Source organism: Mytilus galloprovincialis, chromosome 3 (assembly GCF_965363235.1).
Source record: "Mytilus galloprovincialis chromosome 3, xbMytGall1.hap1.1, whole genome shotgun sequence".
NCBI lineage: Eukaryota > Metazoa > Mollusca > Bivalvia > Mytilida > Mytilidae > Mytilus > Mytilus galloprovincialis.
In genome coordinates, this window is record NC_134840.1 from 13,555,008 (window position 1) to 13,563,286 (window position 8,279).

Here is an 8,279-nt window from a genome sequence, read left to right on the forward strand (position 1 = left end):
CAAATGGTGCGTAATTAGCATTTGAATCAAATTTCTTGTAGAAGTAAAAAACACAAATTAATGTATTTGACAACTTTATTCAGGAGCACAGTCTATATTATCCGGTGTAAATATTAAACTTCGAGATTTATGTGGAAGTTTACTCTGCTGCTCGATCTATGCTAATCGATGTTCCAGTATATTTCATATTTATATTTATTCGTGAGGCCTCGTCATCGTTTATATTCACTAAAAGCACAGTCGCCTAAATATTTTATATGGCGAAAAAATTGCGAAAATTGGGGGAAATAATATATTTTTAGTAGCATTATTATTTTAGAATCTTAAGAGGTTGCTTGCAAATTTAACTCTAAAATGAGAAGTGTATGACGATCTATAACGAATATATACATCAATGAGGCCCCTCATGGGGGGTCCTAGTAATCACATAATCACCATTTTTTTGCCAATATAATCACATAATCATTAAATATTTGGTTATCTTTAGTAATCAAATAATCATAAACTAAAAATACAGTCCTAGGTAATCAAATAATCATGAAATATTTGGCTTAATAATCAAATAATCATTAAAAAAACGGCCAAGTAATCACATAATCAAAAACCCCATGAGGGCCCTCATCAATCATGTGTGCAGATACGACGGCGACTATATAGGGTCTGCCATGAGTGCACTTTGTATGCCCTGCATGTGTGCACCCAGGAGGTCCTCCTGAGCGGTGTTTAGACGTACCGGGAAAATCTTATCTGATTCAGGATCAATTCATCGGTTACACTCCCCTGTCACCAGTGATTCTTTTTTGCTGACATTCTGAAAAAGTATTGTGTAGTCCCTGTGTAAGTGTTGACTCTCAACTTGCACATGTGATTTTTTAACACTCCCTGGACTTCTGCAAAAACAGAAAGTCACAGGACATTCCGACAAAAAGTCACAGGACAAAAAGTCAAACACATGTCAAACTCAGGCATAAAGTAACAAAGTTAATAGGACAAAAAGTCACAAACAATTTGTTGACAATTGATTGAATATAAATGAAAAAAGATTTTGAAATATCTTCTTTTTATTACATATATTCATTTTTAATTTTAGGAAATTGTTCATAATATAAAAAAGAAGATGTGGTATGATTGCCAATGAGACAACTGTCCACAAGAGACCAAAATGACACAGACATTAACAACTAGAGGTCTTTACGGCCTTCAACCATAAGCCAATATAAAGAAGGTATGGTATGATTGCCAATGAGACAACTGTCCACAAGAGACCAAAATGACACAGACATTAACAACCATAGGTCACCAAACAGCCTTCAACAATGAGCAAAGCCCAAGGTAAAGCCCATACCGCATAGTCAGCTGTAAAAGGCAATCATACTATATCTTTTTTTTATATTTACATGTTAAAAAATGCGTGCAAATGTAATCAAAAGCTGCACACAAACGTAATGATTTTTGTGCGCAAATGTAATGGTAATGTGCGCAAACCTAATGCACTGATTTATTTGTTTTTAATAAATTTTAATTTAAAGTTGCTATATCATGTTCATGTATAAAACTTCAAGAAAAATACAAAAAGAGTGTTTTCTTGTTCAAAGAAAAATAATCTCAAAACTAAATTGTGACTTTTTGTCCTGTGACAGTGTGTGACTTTTTGACTGTGACTTTCTGTCCTGCATTCAGATTGAATAGGGGAGTTTGGTTGACCCCGCCTCCCTCTATCTGAGACTACTATCTCAGTGATGAGCTTTATGTTTCATGTACAAATGTATTGTGCTTGTCATATATATGTATGTCGGATAAAAGCTCTACAGACCTTTAATATGTTTTATTGTTATATGTATAACCGACAATAAATAAATAGCCCCTAACAAGTAAGAATTAGGTTACTTCTTTTTGTTTTGACATCTTGCATGGGTTTTTATAGCCCCGTATTAAAATTATGCCCCCACTTTAAAAAAAGGGGGGGGGGGGTATACTGTTTTACCCCTGTCTGTCCATCCATCCTTGCGTCAGTCAGTCCATCCGATGAATATTTTTCGTCCCATTTTCCTTAGGAACTACAATAGAAGGATTTCTGAAATTTGGTTTCAGGGTTAAATAAGTCAGCTATACTGTGTGATGCATTTTCAGATTCATCACTCGACAACTTCCTGTTTTCCCAACACTTGTATGATTTTACACATGATAGCCAAGTTGAAAGTTGAAAACTAACATCCTAATTTATGTACAAAAAAATTGAAAAACAGATATGTTACACATAAACAAACGACAATCACTGAATTATCGGATCCTGACTTGGAACAGGCACAACCATAACAAATTGGCAGGGTATAAGGAACTTTGAAAATATTTAGTTTTTGTGGTTTGGTCAATTTTCCGGATACTGTAAGCAATAAGGCCCCTTTATTTAGTGAATGAAATAATTGTAAGATGCACTTAGCTGTCTGTCATATTTTATATGAACTTGACCTCATTTTCATGGTTCATTGGGCAATGAAACACTGCATTGTTTTGTCAGTTTATCATATGTTTAAAGTTACAGGTAGATTATATTTGGTAGATATGAAACAATTGTAAAGTGTGCATGTCTGAATGGCAGATTCATATATAAACCATGACCGCATTTTATTGTTCTTTGGTCAATGAGAAGTTTTCTTGGTTTTGTCATTTTATCAGGCCACATTTAAAAGAATGTCTGTTTCCCCTCCCCGGGTCTACCCTTTGTAAACAGACCAGGAAGGCAGGTTTTTTTTAGCTCACCTGACCTGAAAGGTCAAGTGAGCTTTTCTCATCACTTGGCGTTCGTCGTCTGTCGTCCTGCGTCCGTCGTCTGTAAACTTTTACAAAAATCTTCTCCTCTGAAACTACTTGGCCAAATTCTACCAAACTTGGCCACAATCATCCTTGGGGTATCTAGTTTAAAAAATGTGTGGCGTGACCTGTCAAACCAACCAAGATGGCCGCCATGGCTAAAAATAGAACATAGGGGTAAAATGCAGTTTTTGGCTTATAACTCAAAAACCAAAGCATTTAGAGCAAATCTGACATGGGGTAAAATTGTTGATCAGGTCAAGATCTATCTGCCCTGAAATTTTCATACAAAACGGACAACCTGTTGATGGGTTGCTGCCTGTGAAATGGTTATTTTAAGGAAATTTTGCAGTTTTTGGTTATTATCTTGAATACTATTATAGATAGAGATAAACTGTAAAATCAATAATGTTCAGCAAAGTAAGACCTACAAATAAGTCAACATGATCAAAATTGTCAGTCGACCCCTTAAGGAGTTATTGCCCTTTATAGTCAATTTTTAACAACTTTTCGTCATTTTTGTAACTTGTATAAAAATCATTTCTAAAACTACTTTGCCAAATTTAACCAAACTTGGCCACATTTATCATTGTGGTTTTTAGTTTAAAAAATGTGTCCGATGACTCAGCCTTTCAAACAAAATGGCCGACATGGCTAAAATTAGAACATAGTGGTAAAATGCAGGTTTTGCTTTATATCTTTGAAACTAAGACATTTAGGGCAAATCTTTCAAGATTTAAATGTCCATCAGAATAAGATATATCCCCTCACAAATTTTCAGTTGAATTGGACAACCTGTTGTTGGGTTGCTGCCCTAAAATTGGTGATTTTAAGGTAATTTTGCAGTTTTTGGTTATTATCTTGAATACTATTATAGATAGAGATAAACTGTAGACAGCAATAATGTTCAGCAAAGTAAGATCTACAAATAAGTCAGCATGATCAAAATTGTTAGAGGACCCCTTAAGGAGTTATTGCCCTTTATAGTCAATATTGAACAACTTTTCGTCATTTTTGTAACTTGTATAAAAATCATTTCTAAAACTACTTGGCCAAATTTAACCAAACTTGGCCACAATCATAATACTAGGGTATCTATTTAAAAAAAAAGTGTCTAATGACCCCGCCTACCAACGAAGATGGCCGACATCAGTAAACACATTAACAGGTGAGCGACACAGGCTCTTGAGAGCCTCTAGTTTTTTTTAACTGGATGTGATTGTCATAGCATGGTCACATGAATGGTTTGACTTGTCCAGTCCAGGCCACTTATCAGTTGTTTGTGCTCAATTTGAGTGTATTTATTTAGATTATTAATCCTTCTGCTTTCAAGCACTTTCCAAAAATGGAAACAAATTATTTTCAGGAAAAAAATAATTTCGATTTTTTTGTGGAAAATAATTTTTTGACCCGGGCGCTTATTTTTGACCCGTGTGGGGGGAGGGGAAACAAACATATTTTTAATTTTGGCCTTAGATTTTTTAAGCATAGGTCTACTTGTTGTATGGAATGACTACAAGGTATCATATAAAAAAAGATGTCTGCCTGCCAAGGTTAATTTTACTGTGACCTCATATTCATAGAATAATGATAATATTCATGATATTGAACAGCAAGAATGATGAGTAAGTTGATGTTATATACAAATAAGACAAAATTTTCAGTTGCCTACTAATATGTAATACATGTAGTAGTTATTTTTGTCATTAAATGATGTTTACCCTTTTATGTGTAGGGCAAGAACATGAAAGATAAAGGGGAAACTATAAACAGAAGAAATCATCAACAAAATAAGATTTACAGAGGTCAACAAAGCCTAAATGGTAAGTCCACTGTTATAAAAAATTTTGTCCTTGAATAATAATTAAATATTTATTAAAATAAGATGTGGTATGATGAAAGAGAAAACTATCCATCAGAGTTCAATTTAGTGGATGTAAGCATTGTAATTACTTATTAGAGGCCATTGATGACCTGTAAGTAATGAGAAAACCCATACCCTATACATGTTATAGTAATCTATAAAAGTCAACACTAACCAAATTTGAAACAGAGCATCAATTCAAACGTCAAATATACCAAACTAATTTATAAAAACAAAAAATTATGAAAAATAAAAATGACGGGTATGAACCAACATCAACCACTGAACTATGTACAAGCTCCTGATATTAGACAGGTATAATATGGCTGGGTTGATATAAAAATAAGAAACACTTAGCAGTCTGATTTCCAATGAGACATTTCTCCAATAGAGATCAAATGACATTTAAGGAGGCTCTAGGGTATAACAATTTCAGAAAAATGTTTTAATATTTTTTTTTCATAACTCAATTTATTTATATCTTTATCATATGGTACACCAAATCATTCAAAACAATCAATTCGGTTTGGCCCCAGATGACTTTTAAAATGCATATATCATTGAAAAAGCTCCAAATTATCTCCCTTTGGTGCAAAAAAGCCATTTTTTGGCATTAAAAATGTAATATCTTATTTAACTCATCGGTGGCCTATATTTTTTATTATAATTTTAAATAAGCTGTACTTTAACTAAACTATTATAAAATTTAAGCGATTTCTGTAATTTAGTATTTGAATATTTAAATGAAAGTTTATCATATTAATCATAAACATGATAAAATAGCCATTTTATTGATCTCTTCACTGATAATTTTTGAGTTTGTGTATTTGTAGGTCAGAAATCTGGATTTTCATGGTCATCATTCACAGATCAATACTGAACGGAAAACTTAAAGCTGATATTTTTCTCCTTAGTGCGACTTTTTTATTAATTTGAAATGGAACATGTTTTTTCCTACATTTATTTGAAAGAGGAAATTTCAACATGATGACTATAAACAAAAAGGAGTCATATCATCACGATCATTGATGCACAAGAACTTGATCATATAAATACAACAATGTAATTATCAATTGAAAGATGGAACGAATGAACAAGATATTAGAATGTTGTTGTCCAAATAAACTTGCTTTGTCTTCTCATTTGAATCTCTCCATTCAATAAAGATGTACAGAGGAAGATCTATGAAGAACAGATTGAAAAAATGTTTTGTCTAAGAATTGCAGGAATATTCTAGTGAATGAAATTATTTATTGACTTCACTCTTATATAGTGGACTGAATAATTGTACATAGCAAGCTGTGAATAAAGAAAGCAAAAACTTTAACAAAAAGTGTTTATATTATAAATTTGCAATTATAAGCATACTATTATGTACACCACAAAGTTATATATAATTCAAATTGTTTGCCTATACAAGTATTGCAATGAACCTATAACAAAGAAAATCTTACCTCATGAAAAGAGTGAACTATTCAGTCAGAATATGAAATATTTTTTCAGTTCTATTTTTCATAATAGAATAAACAAGACAAAGATTTCAAAACAATATTTTTTCATTTATTTAGAAATTTCATCATTTTGTTTCAGTGAAAGGACTTTATTCTTTGACTGTAAAATATTATTATTATACATTCCAAAATAAGAATAATATTTATTGTCATATAAACAAATAAAAAACATGTTTGTGACAAAATTTAAAAAAAATTATATATATGTATATATAAAAAATAAAAAAAAAACTCGTATACATTTAAAACATTTTACTACCAAACAGCATTCATTGTAACATACACATAACTTTATATTTATATATATATATTTATAATTTTAATCCCATAGGATTTTATTTTGTCCCATGGGATATTAAAAATCCCATGGGATAATTATAGTCCCATGGGATTTTTTTTGTCCCATGGGACAACAAATATCCCATGGGACTACAATAATCCCATGGGACCAAAAAAAATCCCATGGGATTTAACCAAAATCCCATGGGATAATGGTAAATCCCATGGGATTTTGCCCTGTCCCATGGGATATTGAAAATCCCATGTTTTTATAATTCAAATTGCAAAATAAATATGAAAGTAACAGTATAAAACCAATGAAATTATTGAATCCCATGTAATTCCGCACATTTTGGTTATATACATGATATTGTAGCTCTTGTTTGAGGCGGCGGCGGATTTGCAAATGAGTGTTTTGCAAATTAAAAGTGTCCAGTGTTCATTGATTAATCTAAAGTGAACGGAACAAGCGCCTGGTATCTTTATTAAGTTATTTGTTCACAAACTATAACGTAGAAAACAAGTAACGAAAGCTTTACGCTGTTGTTTTATATACAAATGTTACCACACTCTTGTTATTTAAATCACATACTTTGATACAAAAGACTAGACAAACTGACAATGACAGTTGAAACTTAATTTACATTATTGCAGAAGATGAAGTTTAACATCCGTCATATGTCGTAAAGAAATCGTTCTCTTAAGTCAATCATCTAAAGCCTAAACCATCAAACTAGAAATCTGATTCAATAAAACACATCATTGGGATTTTTTTATTTGATAAAACCCCATGATGCAATTACGAAAGTTTCTTCTTTTTGAAATGTCATTTTCAATTTACAGTTGAACATGTTTTTCAGTTCAAAGAATTGCCAATCAAACGACAGATGTATACTAATTGACATTTAATTATTAACAACCTTTCTATTCTTCAGCGGGACTTCATTCAAGACACAAATGTATAGTTTATAGTCAGAATGTATTTTAAAACAGAATGATTGTATACGTACACAAAGCGTTGGGTTTAATTAAAAAATAGTTATATAGAAGTATATTAATTTAGTTAAAAAGTATTCGTAGCACTTAGAAAGGGATAACTGTTCATTGGGTTAATCTTTGTGTCTATTTACTACGGTGAGAAGAAGTGGTATGATAGTCCGTTTTAACAATTGCTTGCATCAAATATGTTAGTCATCTATGTTCATTAGACTACAGCACACGTGTTGATTCGTCTTTTAATTACTTTTCCATGCTTTGCCTTTGTACTATTGTTTATTCATCGTTTTATTTTGCAGCCATGGCAACGTCAGTTTATTTTCGATCTATGAGTTTGACTGTTCCTCTGATATAATTCGCCCCTCTTTCACACAGGTATACTAAACATACCGAGCTCTGCACAATATTCAAACAGAGAAAGTCAATGAAAACGTCTTTGGACAGTTATTTTTAAAACTACACAAATAAGAACACCATGTTAATCAGTTTGAAAGAAGTTGACAAATCACGTTGGCAGGAGGATAAACTAAAATCAGTGCTAAAAAGAAGGGAAAAAAAGAAGAAATGAAGTGTATTAAAGAAAACACGCAGTAATGTGAACAGGAGGTTAAAAGCTAGTTACAACCATATTTGTTCTCATTTTGAAATAAACATCGTTTTACTAGACGAAAAGATGAATATTTCAAAATTTCCGATTAATGGTTAATAAAGCTAACAGTAGTATACCGCTGTTCTAAAGTCATGAATCGATTGACAGAAAACAAATCCGGGTTTCAAACTAAAACTGAGGTAAACCCATCAACTATAAGCGGGAAAAA

At 32.0% G+C, this 8,279-nt stretch overlaps 1 long non-coding RNA gene across 1 annotated transcript; it reads left to right on the forward strand.

Annotated features, from left to right (window-relative positions):
- The first annotated feature begins 632 nt into the window (after positions 1–632).
- LOC143067227 (uncharacterized) lies at positions 633–6,224 on the forward strand. The gene is made up of 3 exons (XR_012975883.1): positions 633–837; positions 4,547–4,634; positions 5,509–6,224. It is a non-coding gene; the product is annotated as an uncharacterized LOC143067227 (long non-coding RNA).
- Positions 6,225–8,279: the final 2,055 nt, after the last annotated feature.